The sequence below is a fragment of the Vicia villosa genome, linkage group LG4 (genome assembly GCF_029867415.1).
Source record: "Vicia villosa cultivar HV-30 ecotype Madison, WI linkage group LG4, Vvil1.0, whole genome shotgun sequence".
Classification (NCBI taxonomy): Eukaryota; Viridiplantae; Streptophyta; class Magnoliopsida; order Fabales; family Fabaceae; genus Vicia; species Vicia villosa.
Window position 1 is genome coordinate 162,865,500 of NC_081183.1, and position 18,842 is coordinate 162,884,341.

The window sequence follows — 18,842 nt, forward strand, 5'->3', positions numbered from 1 at the left end:
AACTAAGTGGCATATTGGTAATTACCACTTAGTTGAAGGGTATTATGGACATTTAACTCTATTGCATGGGCTTAAGACATTGTTTGGATTGTAGATCAGTTTTTGATAGTGGAAGAAGGAAGAGAGAAAGAAGAGAAGTTTATGTTCTCTCTCACAAACTCCATTTTCGTAACAAGGACACAACCTCCACTAAATCATGTATAACTCTCAACTGGTAACTCCGATCGTAACGATTCTGGTCCCATCAGAAAGCTAACGAATTTCTCTTCGATTTGCACCTATGGTTTGCATTCATAGCTTATGTGTTGAAGGAGAAAACTGAGCTTGAAGTTGTGTCAGTTATGCTGAAGGTGTGAATAGAGGGATGCGGGTTTGATGAGTTTGGGGTTGGAATTTTGGTCAAGTTAGGAGCTCAATTGCAGCATGTTCATCATCCAAAGCTCCATTGATGCAAGGTGAGTCCTTTAGATAGAAACTTGGGAAATTGCATGCAAGGGTTGTATTTGGGGTTTTGGGATTTTGAGAGATAATTAATGAACCTTGATGCTAGGGTGCTTTTGATGTGTAATTCTAATTGCATGTTGATAATCAATGTTTCTTTACTTTCTATATTCTGATATGTGTAGCTAGAAATATGATTTAGAATGTTATAGCATGTTGGGTTGGTTTAAATTAAAGTTAGAATGGATTTAGAACCCTTAAAATGCTGAAAAAACACATTCTGATGCAGAGTAATCGGTTACGGGTCTTTGGGTAACCGATTACGCTGTTAAAAATGCAATTCTGGGCTGTTTTAGGGCAAGTAATCGGTTACTGGACTCTGGGTAATCGGATACCCTGGGCGCAGGGGGAAAAATCAGCAAACTTCGGAAATTCGTAACTTTCGGCTCGGGTATCGGAATTGCGCAAACTTTATATCGTTGGAAAGCTAGTGACGTGTACTTTCTAATAAAATTGGTCCCCAAACCAGAATGTTTGATTTAATAATAGTGGATCTGTCGCGGGGAAAAATCGTTTCCTTTTTTCGGGATGAGACACCTGATGCCTTCTTTGGGCTCGAGTGCTCAAAAAATGATTTTTCTTTTGTTCCGACCAAACTTTTTATTATTTCCAAAGTAGGAAAAGGAAAAAAGCTGCAATAACCTTAAAAGTGGGGGAGAGATCTTTGGGTAAGAGGGTTGGTTATACGAAGGGAAGGTATTAGCACCCAACGTATCTATAGTACTCTATAGGTTTCTTTGCTATGTTTTTCATTTCATGTTATTGAGAGGTTCTGTTGAAATAGGTGGGACCTAAGGTGTTTGTTTGATTATGCTCGCAAAGATCATCGCGATCTTCTGCATACATATCCCTTAGAGGGAATCAGAGCATCTGTAGCTCGGGGTCTACGGGTGCTAAGGTTTGAGTGGTTTGAGGGAGAAGTTGTGCTCGCCAAGGATACAACCTTGTGCCTACGTATTCTCAAAGGGATGTTGAGAAAGTCAGAGCAATCGTAGTTCCCACTTATGCTAGTGGAAGCAAAGGATAAGAGACAAATGTCATCTTAATGTTCGATGTATCTAATCTATATCATCACATACATCTGTTTGATTTTTGTTTGAAATCTTTTTATTATAAGCCCTGGGCTGTGCCACTCATGGCGCTTAGAATGATAAAGATGTTTTTTGTTTAACCAGCCTTGTGGCAAAAACTTTCAATGAAGTCAGCCTTGTGACAAAAAGTTTTGATTAATCAGACAGCCTTGTGGCAAAAGTTTCAATGAAGTCAGCCTTGTGACAAAAACTTTGATTAATCAGCCAGTATGGTGGCAAAACGGTTTGATTGATTAGCCAGCCTTGTGGCAAAAAGAAGTTTGATTGATTAGCCAGCCTTGTGGCAAAAAAGTTGATTGATTGATTGTTTGTGATGATATAGAAGAGATACTCCTATCATAGAGATGAAAAATGTCTAATCTCCTAGGGTATTTGATTTGGATATTGGGGATGCTTATAAGAAGCTCGTGGGTCCTTGTACGAAGCCCAAGAGGAGGCTATCTGAGGGTCCTTGCATTGTAAGCCCAAGAGGAGACTATGGGAGGGACAAGTCGTTTGTACAAAGCCCAAGAGGAGGCATGGTATAGTTGGTTTGAGCTCTTAGAGCGATTTCACCGGGAAACCATACTCTATGTCCTAACCTAAACTAGGGAGATTCTTTGCACGAAGTCCAATAGGAGGCTATGGGGAACCTAGTGTTGTACTAAGTTGAACAAGCATATATAACACAAACACAAATATGAACAAGTACGAACAAATATGAACAAGTACATGAACAAATATGAACAGTTATATATATATATATATATATATATATATATATATATATATATATATGAAAAAGTGTGTGTATATAATGGAGTTTATGAAGGAAATATACCTGTAAGCATGATCCATTTGTATACACGGGGGCTCGGGACTTATACTCGGGGAGAGGCCCACTTGAGTTTATTCAAAGCTATGTAAACAAGTATTTACAAAAGGGCTTTGGGACTTATACCTACATGGAGGCCCATGGTATTTTTGGGAAGATTTAAAGAAAACCTTCATTTTTGATTAGTTATTCAAAGAAATCAAATTGATCGAGATATATACAAAAAAGGTGTATGTACAATGAAATACCTAATTTCATGTAAATGAATGGGACTTATACCTATGTGGAGGCCCATGTTTTATTTTATAAAACATGGTTGATTGTTTTATTAACAGACGCGAGGTTTCGTCGTTTTGAAAACAGTTTGAAAGTTTTGTTTTTGAAAGAAGTTTTCTGTATAAAGAGAAACTGTATAAAGAAAAGGAAAAGGGACTTATACTCTCTAATATTCGAGAGGCCCAAATTGATTTTGAAGAAAACCCTAATTCTTGATCTTGTTATTCAAGGGTTTAAATCAATTCGATCGAAGTATAAAAGATAGGCGTATATACAATGAAAAACCTAAATTTATACAAAGGAATGGGGCTTATACCATAAGGGATGCCCAGGTTTTTGAAAATAAATTGATTAATCCAAAAAGATTTAATCAAGGGTTTTTGAAAGGAGAACCAAAAAAAGATGGTTTTGAAAGCGATTTGTTTTGAAAAGCGTCGATCGTTTGTTTTTAAACAGTTTGAAATTTTGAAAGAAGTCAAATTAATTAAGATAAACACAAAGATTATACTTAATTAACACCTAAATGATTAGGGTTTGATCACAAAATATTTACAAATGATTAAGTTTGAAAAATCAAGTGAAAAACAATATTTAAAGTATTTAAAAACACTTAAAAATATGTCATTTTAAACTTAATTAAAAATGTATTAAATAAATATTTTTTTGTGATTTTTTTATATTCATAAAATACATATATAAAATAAGAAGTGTGTAAAAAATGAATGAAAAATGAATTGATTTGATTGGTTAATTAATTAGTTAAAGTTGTTAAGAAAATTGAAGAAAATAAGTGTTTAAAAAAAAACGTTTGGTCCTTCCAGGGTTTGAACCCACGCCCTCACTCTCACCAGCCAAAACACTTGCCAACTGAGCCACGCTTGTGGCTTGTAATACATACGCGTTCAATTAAATATATTTTAAAACAAGGATCTGAATTTTCCAAACCAAAAAACGCGCCAAGAACACAACCCTAACTGATTTTTGAAAATCATTGAAACTGGATTATTTTGATCAAGTAAAAGGTCTATTTCACTCGGTTTTCCATAAGGAACATGATGGTGATCTTTAATTTCATTTATTTTTGTTCTAAGATGGTTGATTTTTGCATGAACACCAAGAACCCTAATTCTGAATTTGAACATGAAATCGTGTATGATTGATGAATTGTGAAATTGATTGAGGGCTATTGATCAGTGATAGTGCAGAAACAAGATGGCAAAGCAATATTTCATTTATGATGCATGATTCATAGAGTTTGAAGTTCAAGTGTACTTACCTCAAAAACGGCCAAACTGAGAATTGAATTTTGATCTAGAGGTGTTATAGATGCTTTGTAACAATCTGGATAGCTTCAATGATGATTATGGAAGGTGTCTGGATGCTTGGAGTGAATTGAAAACACCTGGAGCTAAGCCTAAGTTGGAGGTACCCGATCTGCAGTTAAGCCTAAGTGTGAATCGAGCTCGATGATTCTGATGTTTCAGGTTGATGATGAGTGTTTGGATAGCTCATATGTGATATATGTGAGGTGTGGGAAGTGTTAATTTGGACAGAAATGAACTGGAATGAAAATTGGCATGATAAGGCTCATCATGTGTTCATATGGAGGTTGAAATGCAATTCTGAGTTTTGGGGTAATTTGAGGTGTGTGAGTGGTTCAAACACTTCCTAATTGATGTTTAGAAGTTGTTGGAATCATCACTTTGGCCAGAACTTCAAGGATTTGGAGGTTGGAATTTCTACCTCCTTGAAACTTAAGAAACTTGCATTCTAAGAAAGAAAGAGAAAACCTATAATTTGTGAGGTTTTGGGGTGATTTTGAATGGAGTTTGGACCTCTATTTATAGGCCAAGGATTCTGAACTCAAAGCCTTTGCAAGTTGATCCAATAATGATGATTTGGCTTAAGAGATAAAATGGAATCTTTCACATTAAATGCAAATGGTTAAAAGTGACTTAACCATGGTTATTTTGCCAAGCTTCTTATCTCTTTCCTATCTGATCTTAAACCAGAAAATATCTCTCAATTATTACATTGGTGTGTCATCACTTGCATTATAGGTCATATAGCATTGAAACTTAGTGAAAATGGTTTGAAATTTCATGCATAATGACCTCTAATGACAAAATTCAAAACCATGGCTATACTCCATATTTTTTCATGCTCTTGTACATTTTGGAAAGCTCATGTTACACACTTCAAAACCCTAGTTGAAAGTTTCTTCAAGACCTTTAAGGAAATGGGTGAAAAAGATCCATGAACTTTGAAGAAAAATGAGATTTTAAGTGAAATTTTCAAAAGATGCCAACTTTGAAGCTCCATATCTCTTAAATGGTTGATCTTTTGGAAAATCATCATATGTGACAAAGTTGTTTATTGGATCAAAATCTACAACTTTCATGTTGGAAGTTTTTTTCAGTTTGTAGGTGAAATTTTGAGAAATTCCCTTCCAAAGTTTGGAAAAAACCATTGAAAAACACTTAGAATTTTTCTAAGTATGGAAAGTCAAACTTTTGACTTTTTGATTCTTGATTGATTTTCTTGATTTTTCTTGATCAAATGACTTCATATATCATATATTGATGATTCAAAACTTCAAAAGTCAAAGTTGACCAAAATTCCCCAAAAGTCAATGGTGATCTTGTACAGTTGACTTTTTCAGACGAATCGCGTTTCTGGAGATTTCAAATGAACCAGGATATCCTCACCAAATAAATGGTATGAATGGATCACATTGAGTTATTGGAGGACCTTGAGCCATGGTCTAAGTTGTGGCACCATGTTCTGATTAAAAAGTCAGTTGTTTAGGTGATTTAGGTCAAAAACCCTAATTGTCGACCTGATGAAATTGATGACTGTGGATCTTGAATTGAGACACAATTTCCATTGAATGTTGTCATAGGGATTATTTGAAGATGATTGAAACCTTTGATTGACTTCCTGGGGATTTTTAGGGTTTCCCAAATGTGATCCCTGATTTCAGTCCCTGATAGTTCAAAACCCTAATCTGATGATTTGAAATTTCACTGTTGATCAATCCTTGTGTAGGAGATGTCTTGAGTCAATAGATTAGGTCAAAATGATGCACTTGGGGTCTTGAGGTCATGTCCCAAGTCATTAGGTCAAATCCTGAGCAAAAGTCAGGAGTATGATATCTTCAATCAAAACCCTAATCTGGTTGATTGAAAGTCTCTGAGCTTGTTGAAATGGATTTTTGAGGACCAAATGTTGATTGTTGATAAAGATGATTCATTTGAGATGAAGGGAGAACAAAACCCTAATTGATTGTTACTTGCACTGATGAATGATTTCTCAATTAAACCCTGCTGAGTCACAAGTAGCAAACACAAGCTTTGCAGTTTGTTAGAGATGCAAATGATGCATATGCAAATGATATGAGGTGGTATCTTAGGTAAAAAATTGGGGTATGACAGATGCCCCTATTTAAGTTTCTTCAAATTGAGACATGAAGATTGAAAATCTTCGTTTTGATAGGGTGGAAGAGACTTAAATATCAGAAGACGCAAATTTTGGACCTAAGATACCAAAATTGCGAATGATGCAAGGATGTCTTTACCGAGGGGATATCAAGAACTGATTCCGCTGGGGACAAGAGATCGAGAAGGATGTCTCAATCCGTTTCAGGAAGAGAATCCGTTTTTTCTTTTCGGGAAAGCAAGTGTATGCTTTACCGAGGAATGATAGCTTTGTATGAAAAGCTTACCTATCGACATTACCGACTATCAGCACAGGGATAGACTTGTTAATAATGCGAAGGTGAAAGGTATGAAACTGTGTTACCGACTATCAGCAAGGTGATAGACTTGACAAGGTAAAAATAGTTTCAAAGGTTCGGTTAATATTACCGACTATCAACACGGTGATAGACATGTTAAATAATATAACCAGAACAAAAGGTTACCGACTACCAGCCTCGTGATAGTGGTTTTGAAGACATGATCAATTATCAGCCGAGTGATAAAATGATCCTGGAGACATTGCTTAGGGAAATTACTGGTTATTCAGCCTTGTGAACAATAATAAGGCCCTGATTGTCAAATGGTCTTCATGGTTGATTTCCTTGAGAGGAAAATCTTTTGAAAGAAACATAAACTGCTCAGATGATGAGGCTATTGTTTATGGTTCAACTTTTCTCGACTCTATTTGAGGAATCGGAATTTGAATCTTTGGTAAAGACAAGGTTCTATCCAAGAATGAATTGGAAAGAGACAGTCAAACAAGATTTTGTACCCACGAGGAATGAACTCAAATGGGGATTTTCTCCTTCATTTTGAGAGGAAAAACTAAAGCAACCTTCTTCCACGAGGAATGATCTCAGTGGGGAACTGGAGAAAGAAGATGTTCTTTTTGCTTATGGGTGACAATCTATTGGAGAGATGACACGCCCATACCTGTTTTTTTTTCTTCTTTTTTTTCTTTTCTTTTTTTGGGATAGATATATCCTAAACAAGTGACTTTGAAGCAAACATTTGAAAAATGCAAGAATGCATAAATGATGCAAATATGTATGAATGATGAATGTCATGAATGTAGCATGCATGCTGACGGAACTGACAGACAAGGAAGTATATACTAGAGAGGGACCGACGTCGCAATACAACCAGATACTTGGCAAATGTTCTTTAGCACGGTGTAGATAACACAGGCGATGAATGGTGCTGCATGTTTTAAACTTCTCTGGGGAAGATGAGCATCTTTTCTTATTGAGATGGAAGAACCTCTTCACTGGAGATGGAAAATCTTCGTCACTGGGGATAAAAGACCTTCTTCACTGGGGATAGAAGAACTTTTCCTATCATAATCTTTGATTCATCCTATGGAGATAGCTGTTGATGTTCCTTCTGTTGTTCACAACTCAAAGGAAATTTCGCTTTTATTTTGAAAAAAGAAAAGTAAATTCATTTAAAACTTTTTTCCTTTTTTTTTTCAAAAGTGAAAAACACAATTAAAGCGTCATTTTGCAAGCTAAAAGAAATTAGAGATTGCAAACAAATGGGCACAAGGCTCAAATTTATTTAATAGGATGGTAATCAGCTAAAGGCGTGATTCCATGGAGTATTTACAAAAGTTGGAAATGGTAATTATGCGGAAAAGGCTACATTGAAAGCAATAACCACTATTCTCCCTAACAACTTTGAGTTCCAACTGTGCTTGTCGCTTCAGATTGGCGATGATTTGATTGAAGATCCTTTGATGAGGTACAGACTCTTCAGGTGACGAAGTACGGACTGATGCAGTTACTTTGTCATAAATCCTTAATTTTTGCCTAGATTGCCCTTTCAGGTTTTCAATCTACCAGGATGAATTTTTTTTTGTTTATTGTCTCTAATTTTTGCCTAGACCGCCCTTTCGGGTTTTCAATCCACCGAGACGCTCATTTTTGCCTAAGTCGCCCTTTGCGGGTTTTCAACTTACCGAGCTGTTCTTTTGTTCTTTTTGTAGACAAAGTATTTCTTGACTGCATCAGCATTCACAGGATGTGGGAGTTCATCACCATCCATGGTTGCAAGAGTCATGGCGCCGCCAGAAAATGTTCTTTTGACAACATACGGGCCTTCGTAATTAGGAAATCATTTGCCCCTAGAATCTGGTTGAAAAGACAAGATCTTTTTAAGCACGAGGTCGCCTTCTCGAAATTCACGAGGTCGAACCTTTTTGTTGAAAGCTTGTTTCATCCTTGCTTGGTATAACTGTCCATGGCATAGAGCAGTCATACGTTTTTCTTCGATTAAGTTCAACTGATCGTATCTGCTTTGACACCATTCAGCCTCTGATAACTTAGTCTCCATGAGGACTCTCATTGATGGGATTTCAACTTCTACGGGGAGCACAGCTTCCATGCCGTATACTAAAGAAAAGGGAGTTGCCCCTGTTGAAGTACGCACTAAAGTACGGTATCCATGTAAAGCAAATGGGAGCATTTCACGCCAGTCTTTGTAAGTGACGACCATTTTCTGGACGATCTTCTTAATGTTCTTGTTGGCGGCTTCAACGGCGCCATTCATTTTTGGTCTGTAAGGAGAAGAGTTATGATGCTCAATCTTGAATTCCTCACACAGTTCTTTCATCATCTTGTTGTTCAAGTTTGAACCATGGTCAGTAATGATCTTGTTGGGAACACCATATCGGCAAATGATGTTATTCTTGATAAACCTCACAACCACTTGTCTTGTAACATTGGCGTAAGATGCTGCTTCGACCCATTTGGTGAAGTAATCAATAGCTACCAAGATGAAACGATGACCGTTTGAAGCTTTCGGTTCGATCATTCCAATCATGTCGATACCCCACATGGAGAAAGGCCATGGAGATGAGAGAACGTTGACTAGAGTCGGTGGTACATGGATCTTGTCTGCGTAGATCTGGCACTTGTGACATCTCTTCACGTGTTTGTAACAGTCAGATTCCATTGTCAACCAATAATATCCTGCTCTTAAGATCTTCTTGGACATTGCATGCCCATTTGAATGGGTTCCAAAGGACCCTTCATGCACTTCATGCATTAACATGTCTGCTTCGTGTCTATGCACGCATCTGAGCAAAACCATGTCGAAATTTCTTTTGTATAGCACATCTCCGTTCAGGAAGAAACTGCCAGAAAGTCTCCTTAGAGTTTTCTTATCTTTGTTTGATGCCCCAAGCGGGTACTCTTGAGTTTGAAGGAAGCCTTTGATGTCGTGGAACCACGGTTTGTCATCGATGACTGCTTCAGTTGCAAATACATAGGCTGGCCTTTCAAGGCGCGTAATTCTGACTTTAGGCATATCGTTCCAATGACTGACTTTGAACATGGAAGATAGAGTAGCCAAGGCGTCTGCCATTCGATTCTGGTCTCGAGGTATATGATGCAATTCAACCTTGTTGAAGAAAGTCAACAAACGTCTTGCATAATCTCTGTAAGGAATCAAGCCAGGGTGGTAAGTTTCCCACTTGTCTTTGATTTGGTTGATCACGAGGGTTGAATCTCCATATATGTCTAGGATCTTGATCCTTAAGTCAATGGCTTCTTCGAGACCTATGATACAAGCTTCATATTCTGCGACGTTGTTGGTGCAATCAAATAGCAGTCTGGCAGAGAACGGGATATGAGTACCCTTGGGAGTGATGATGACTGCCCTAATTCCATTGCCAAAAGCGTTTACTGCTCCATCGAAAATTAGGCCCCATCTTGATTCAGGATCAGGACCTTCTTCAGGTAATGGTTCGTCACAATCTTACATCTTCAAGTACATGACATCTTCATCAGGAAAGTCAAATTTGAGAGATTGATATTCATTAATTGGTTGATGCGCCAAATGATCGGCGAGAATGCTTCCTTTGACCGCTTTTTGAGCACGGTACTCGATGTCATATTCGGATAACAACATTTTCCATCGGGCAATCCTTCCTGGTAAGGCAGGCTTTTCAAAGACGTACTTGATCGGATCCATTTTGGAGATTAACCAAGTAGTTTTGTTGATCATGTATTGGCGGAGACGTTTTGAAGCCCAAGCCAAAGCACAACATGTATTTTCGAGCATGGAGTAACGAGACTCACAGTCTGTGAACTTCTTACTCAAGTAATAGATGGCATGCTCCTTCTTACCGGTTTCATCTTGCTGTCCAAGCATACAACCCATGGATTCTTCCAACACAGTAAGGTACATGATTAGTGGTCTTCCTTCAATTGGAGGAATCAATATCGGTGGTTCTAACAGGTACTCTTTGATACTGTCGAACGCTTTCTGGCAATCTTCAGTCCATATAACCCCTTGATCTTTGCGGAGAAGCTTGAAAATTGGCCCACAAGTAGAAGTCATTTGAGAGATAAATCTGGAGATATAGTTCAATCGTCCGAGAAATCCTCTTACTTGCTTTTCAGTTTTTGGTGTAGGCATCTCTTGAATAGCTCTGACTTTGTCGGGATCTACTTCAATACCTCTTTGGCTGACAATGAAACCCAAGAGTTTTCCAGATCTAACCCCAAAAGTACATTTGTTAGGATTCAAGCGAAGCTGATATTTCCTTAGTCGTTGAAACAACTTTAAAAGGTATTCAATATGTTCTTCTTCTGTGCTGGACTTGGCTATCATGTCGTCCATATAAACTTCAATTTCTTTATGCATCATGTCATGAAAGAGAGTAGTCATTGCCCTTTGGTAAGTTGCGCCTGCATTCTTTAATCCAAACGGCATCACTTTGTAGCAAAAGGTACCCCATGGGGTGATGAAAGATGTCTTCTCCATGTCTTCAGGAGCCATCTTGATCTGATTATAACCGGAGAACCCGTCCATGAAGGAAAAGACGTTGAACTTAGCGGTGTTATCAACCAGCATGTCGATATGTGGTAATGGAAAGTCATCTTTTGGACTGGCCTTGTTCAAGTCACGGTAGTCAACACACATTCGGACTTTGCCATCTTTCTTCGGAACTGGCACTATGTTGGCCAACCATTGAGGATATTCTGAGGTGACAAGAAAACCTGCGTCGAGTTGCTTTTGAACTTCCACTTTGATCTTGTTAGCCATATCAGGGTGAGTCCTTCGCAATTTCTGCTTAACTGGCGGACATTCTGGCTTCAATGGCAAGTAATGCTGAACAATATTGGTATCCAACCCAGGCATGTCTTGGTAGGACAAGGTGTTATACCCCAAAATTTGCCCGCATCTTTTTTCAAGAAAACTCCAATCTGAAAATTAAGAGTCTCATATAATCATGGATTTTTATTTCAACAAATATCCTAACATATGAAATACTTAGTTTTTAGAATTTTTCTTATACAGTAATTTGGCTTGCAGTTGAATTTATTCTTACGCAAACGCCAAATACTGTTTATTACTTCACACATGCTATTTATTTATTTACAGATAAATAGTACTGACACAATTGGTACAGAGTTAAATCTTTTGCAGGCGCAGAATCAGGAAACTCAGACTGTACTGGTAACAAGTAAATTATTATTATCTTTTGTTTCCCACTAATTTTTGTACTATATTCCATTATTTTCAAAAATCTTTTCAAATCTCTTTTTCAAAAAAATCAAATCTCTCTTTTTCCCAACACTATCTCCACTTTCTTTCAAATCTTACTTCCACTCAAATTTTCCTTTTGTACGGAATCACATCATTCCCCAACGTCTCTTTCCTTCTTTCCATTCTATAAATACCTCTCATTTTCTTCCATAAAATCTCACATCAAATTCCAACTCATCTTTCAAATTCCTATCTCATATCTATTTTCTCTTCTTCCCTGACAAGAATGGCAAAATGGATAGAGACACTATTTCTTACAGTCATCACCATTGCTACGGTGATCATGACTTTCTTCTGCCTGCATAGTCCTGAAGAGTGTGGACTTGCAATGGTTATGCTCCCAATCATCTACATGTTATTGTTCATAGCATGGGTCATTAATCGTCATTCTTAAAATTTGCAGTATTTCTTATTTCTTAAATGTACCGTTTATTCGTCGTACTGTTCAATGTAGTATGTGATATTTATACTGTCAGTATTAAATGTTGTACTATTTGTCATAATATTGCTTAATTACTAAGATAATATTTTGTGTGTTTTCTGCCAGTCAAATATTCCTATTTCTGTGCATTAAATGATTTTCAGGGTTATTATCGGTAATTTTGCCCGCGTACCGTAAATATTAGTTATTTATTATGTCTATGTTTTTTTTAACAAGTCATGTAAATAAACTTTCATTTTTCACATAAAACAAAAACAAAAACAACAAAAAAGAAAATTAACTTTGACTGTTGATTTTTCACTCTAACTGCTACATCAATACCTGGACAGTCAGTTGACAGCCAAACTGCTGGCAGTACAATTCTCAGTGTTTTGTACCATCAATCAAATCAATCTTTCACAATTCAAAATTCCAAGATTTTTGTTCTAGAAGTCTTCTGAATATCACGCGATTAGCAGAGACTCAACACTGCACAAAAATCAGGTACGCTTAACTGTCTCCTACACAAACAGTCCCTAATCAGGGTTTTTCTTGTTTTTACAGGAGAAACAAGTTTTTGAGAGCTCAAATGGATTTCATACACATCCATATATCTCAAAGTACCATCATACAAATTTTCAAACTTTAATTCATTCAGACGCACCGTCAGCAGCTCAAACAGTCAACAGACGACCCGTTTGACCAAAAAAAGTCAACAGACAGTCAAAAATGAAATTTTTTGTCAAAGTCCATATTTTGTCAAAGGATTCATCATTTGATCAGTGGATGATCATAATTCATCAAGGAAAGATCAAAAATCAACAAAACCCTAAGATTCAAAATTAGGGTTTTTGCCTGAAAAGTCAACTCAACTTTGACTGATCATAACTCTCTCATCCTTCATCCAAAAAATTCAAACCAAAGCTTGTTTTGAAGGAAATTCAATTATCTTTCAAATGCCATTGATCCCATGGTCATTGGATTCACCATTTGAAAAATATGACCAAAGACATTACAGGTCATTTTCAAAGTCAACAAAAAGACACTTTTTTCAAAAGGACACACAAGGAGATTCAAAAATCATTTTGACATGAGACCAAAGGCATTGGTTAGAGGAATCTTTGAGGTTTCCAAAAAGTGCAAGATCTCCTTCATATGACAAAAATTGAAGGATTTACACCTTGTTAAAGTTGGCTAAATTTTGGAAAATGCATGAAACGAACATTGTTCAAAATTGCATTTTTTCCAAATGGGGCCAAGTTTTTATGGTTCAAACATCTTTACCATGTTACCATGGGCCCTCCCACGACCAAGACTAAGCCCATACCTTTTTTTATCCATTTTTGCATGATTTTATCTTACTTTAAGATTAAAATTAAAAGGAAAATGCATGGATAAAGGTTAGCTTACAAATCAAGCATGACTCACCTCAAAGAATCTTCATCTTTCTGCAGAGAATTGAAGGGCAAGGCAGGTGCATTGAAGGCAAGATGACTTGGTCAAGAATTCAAGCTTTTTTATATTAAAAAATGCAAAGTTTCAACAAAGGCAACTAAGACACATCTTAGCTTCAATTCTAAGCACACATAGCTTATAAATAAGCTATCATAGTTCAGCAAACAAGAAGAGACGAGTTCAGAAGCAACCATAAGCATATAGCATGCTTGTAACCATTTGTAATTTTCAAAGAAACTTGAAATTCGAATTTTAAGTTTCAGTCCATTTCAATATAAAATAAACATTCAAACATCATCTCTGAACATCACTGAAACTATCTCAATCAATAACAAGCCTTGAAGCTCACTGAATCGAGCTACACAGGTCAAAATTTGTTCAAACTAAAATCAATTCGTATCTAGTTACTCACACAGGTTTAACAAGATGTAGACATACTATTGAGTTTGGTTTGAGGTGTAGATCGTTTCTGGAAACTTAATTGAAGTTTGGACATGTACAAACGAAATCACCATTTTAGGGTTCATAGCTTCAAAATTAGGGCTTTCCAAATTAGGCAAAATTAGAGGTTCTAATTAGCACCATTAGATTCGTATGGACAAAACGAGTTGAATGGTACCATCGCGCCAAATTTATTTGCTTGTTTACCCCTATTCGTTATTTTGCAGAATTAGGGCTCACTTACAATAGCGCTTTTTTACAAAAGCGCTGTAAAAACCCCTGGCTGAAGGTTGAAGACGATGAGGTGTCTCCCCCTCATTGGTCCAGAAGCGCGCGCGTGTTTTTTAAATTTCCTCTAATTCTATGTTTTGCAGGCGCGTCATAAGTGATGTTCCCTCAATTTCTGGACCATCTGATTTCATTTAATGACTCATTCAACGCGCCAGATCAAACAATCCTTATCATGCACTCTCCAGCCTACCACACAGGATCAATATCCTTTTATTTCTATTTTATTTTCTATTTTATTTTAATTTCTTTGTTAAATTAATTAAAAATAGTTTTAAAAATCCAAAAAATACACAAAAAAATATTTTTAGACTTCTAAAATAATATATTATTTTCTGAAATAAAAATATTTTATTTTTCTTCAAAATTTCAATATTTTGCATAATTAATTAGTATATACTTATATATTTGCTTTTTAATTATTCTAACCAATCAAAAAATCATAAAAAAAATTGTTCTTTGTGTTAAATATTGTTTATATATTATAAACTAATTTTGTACATATTTTGAATAGTTTTATCTTTAAGTTTTAATTATTTGTATAATTATTTGCATAATTATGTTTTAATTAACTTAAATCAATTTCAAATCAATTTCCTAAAATTCCAAAAAAAATTAGTTTTGTTTTAAAATTAATTGACAAATATTTTGTACATATTTTTAAACTTAATTTCTAGGTTTAAAATTATTTTCACCTTTTTTCTTCATTTTAATTTAATTAATCATACATTAATTATAATTAAAATAAATCATAAAAAATCCAAAAACATGCCTTTTATTTTTCTTGCAATTTAAATTCCTAGATAAATGTATAGGATGTCAAATTCATGTAAATAGGCTAGTTTACATTTCCTGCACAATCGATGTAATAGCGTAGATTTACTTTCCGCACTTTACATTTCCGCACTTTAATTTCCCGCATATATATAAACTGCGTGTATGCCAAAGATAAAATTGAACCGTTAGATCACTAACTTCAAAGATAAATATCTGAATCCAATCACAATCACACTTGCACCTCTTCAGGTAATACCCTTCTCATTCTTTCAAAATCAAAGTCAAATTCTACTTTTTTGAGTATAAAATCGAACCTTGCTTTTATATCCGGTGAAAGGATAGATTTTTAAAGGAAATAGGATAAAGACCTTACAACTCAGGGTAGACCTCCTAGTTTGCTTACTCAAATCAAAACAAACAAAATTCTCATACACTGTTGATTTTTCAAAACTTTCAAAAAAGGCAATACTTTGTATACATCCAAACACGGATTATTACAAAGTTAACATTCTTTTCAAAAACATCTTTCGAAAGATAAACAAGCATTTTATATATATCCACACACGGATCATTACAAAATTCAATTTACAAAAGTATTTGAAACCACATATGAGCAATTTCAGAGCAATTGAAAAGTGATCAAAAAAACAAGTGAGCTAAGCAAACTTAAGAGCCCATGGATAACCATGGATACAAAGGGTGCTAACACCTTCCCTTTGTATAACCTACCCCCTTACCCAGAATTTCTTAAAGGTCTTTTTTCTGTGTCTTTTATAAACCTTTCCTTAATTGGATAAAATAAAAGGTCGGTGGCGACTCTGATATTTTTAGAAATGCGAAAGCATTAAGCGATAAAAAAGAGTCAGTTCACGTATCTCTACAGAACAGAGGTATGGCCCGGATTAAAAAACGGAGGTCCACAGAACTGGCGACTCTGCTGGGGAGATACTTTCAAAAAACAAAATGTTTTCAAAAGGGGTTACCTTAAGAGAATAGGTCGATGTTTTCAATTGTTTGACTTGATTGCTCTATCTTTCAAAGGTTTGCTTGGGTATTTTGCTTGTGTGAAAGATTCTAACCCGAATCTCGAGATACCTTAAGTATATGACAATAGACCAAGGAAACTGTACGGCATGTACCGATACGGTTGATCTGGTAGTCATCATTAGTGCGATACTTTGGTTTATACTGATGTCCCTTGAAAACGATCAAGGAGTATATTAGGCTTCCGAAATGTCATTAAACACTAATTTGTCTTAGAACCTTTTTAGTTGAACTTGACTTGTGGCCTTTTAAGTGGCTAGCTTTGAAATTGATCGAAGTTAGTTATCCTCGAGGAATATTTTGATCGGCCGCTCGAGCGCCGTATTGAGATGTTACTTCCAAGGATCATAGAACCCGAATACTATTCTAGGACAGGTTTTAACCAACTCAACTTCAGTGGGGAGGGTATCACCTATCAGCTCCATGCAAGCCTTTAAACCTAAGGCTTTTGTTTGATTTGTTTTTGTTTGCCACATGTTTGCATCATAAGCATATCATTTTTGCACCAGACACTTCAAGGATCAAAGAGTTTACCTTTGTTTTTGCAGGTAATGGCTCCCGCCACCAAAGATTACATCCGAATCAACATCTCAACGATACCATCTGAACTAAAAGACTTAGTGTCAGAATTCCCCAGGAATGTTCAATTCACTGAAAGGCATGGTCACCTACTCCATTTGGTTACCTTAAAATTTGAAGAAGACATGATACGGGTCCTGTTCCAGTTCTTTGACCCAAAACATCATTGCTTTACCTTTCCTGATTACCAGTTGGTACCCACTTTGGAAGAATTCTCTGAACTAATGGGATTGCCTGTTCGAAATCAATTACCTTTCACTGGTTTAGAAAGGATTCCAAAACCTGAAGTCATTGCTGCTGCTTTACATCTGCGGAAATCAGAAATCGAATCCAATTGGGAAACAAAGAGTGGAGTTAACAGTTTGCTTGCCAAGTTCTTGTTGGAAAAGGCTCGATTACTGCTAGAAAACAAAAGTTATCCAGCTTTTGAGGAAGTTGTGGCCCTTTTGATCTATGGGTTGGTTTTATTCCCAAATCCCGACCAGTTCATAAGTGTACACGTCATCAACCTTTTCCTAATCCGTAACCCGGTACCAACCTTGCTGGGAGACATTCTACATTCTCTACACACTCGTACCATAAAGAAACGAGGAACTCTCATGTGCTGTATACCACTACTGGCTAGGTGGTTTATATTTCATCTTCCCCGATCAGTGTTGAGAAATGAACAAAGAATGCATTGGTCTCGCAGGATTATGTCTTTGTCTCATTCAGATATCCGGTGGAACAACTTCTTTCAAAGAGACATTACTATCATTGATCATTGTGGAGAGTACCCTAATGTACCACTCCTTGGCATCAAAGGAGGCATCACTTACAATCCCTCTTTAGCTCTACGCCAATTCGGATATGCAAGGAGCAACGGTCCTCATGACATGATTATCCATGGCATTGTGTTTAATTACGAGAATGATTCTCATAGACACTGACGAAGGTTCATACATGCATGGGGCAGTGTCTATAGAATAGAAAGCAAAACTCTGGGGCAATGGAATTCTATTCCTATGGAACCCTACCTCAGATGGGTCCGCACTCATGCTCAGAAACTCCTTATGCCATATCCTGCTGTTCTACCTGTGACTATTGAACCAGAGGTCGAGGGATATGAACCTCAAGTTATTCTACACCCGGACATGCCAACTGACCTAGAAGAGTTGCAAAAATCTTGGGTTCAACTCAAAGAGGAAAGAGACACCTTCAAATCATACTGTCAAGACTATGAGAGAAGGATATTGGAGCTCACCGGACAGCTTCAAGAAGAACAGCAGATCAACACATTCCTGGGGGCAAAGAGAAAGCGTCCACGGGAGACCTGAAGGATCATTTCATTTTATTTCTGTCTTGTAAGCCCAAATGAGGCAAAGAAAAAAAAAGAAAAAAAAGAGAAATAAATTGATTAACTAACGTTTGTTTCTTCTTTAACAAATCTAAACTCTAAGATCCTTGAAACATTGCACATACATTTCATACATTGCATTCATATACATTGCACATACATTTCATACATTGCATACACATGGCATCCATTCATACACCTTTCATAACAGGTTCACATGACGGATTTCTCATCTTCTCGCTGTTTATTTCAGTCAGAAGAGATGGAATCCGAGACAAGCATAAAGAACCTCGAAGCACAGAATGCCCAAGTTCAAGTGGCAATTCTGGAACTGGCAAAGGGGCAACAAGAACTGAAAGCCCTGATAATCAAGAAGAAAAAGAAGCCCAAAGGATCTGTAGGTGTGAGTCACCTGAGAAGAAAGATCAAAATCCCAGTCAAAAAGTTCAAAAAACCACCGATCCCTGAAACAGTCGGTGATGATGAACCAGAAGACAATCAAAGCAACCAGGGTTCTGCTAAACCCTCTCTCTCTTCAAATGAAGAAAATGATCATTCTGGGGACGAACCGGGTGATGAAAAATACCAACAGCCGGAAGACCGTATGAAAGCTATGGAGATACAAAAAATACCTGGCTTAGATTTCAATGATCTAGGGCTCATCTCGGATGTTGTTATCCCTCCAAAATTCAAAGTTCCTGTCTTTGCAAAATATGATGGAGTTTCTTGCCCGAAACTACATCTGAGATCCTATGTGAGGAAGATACAACCTCATACAACGGATAAC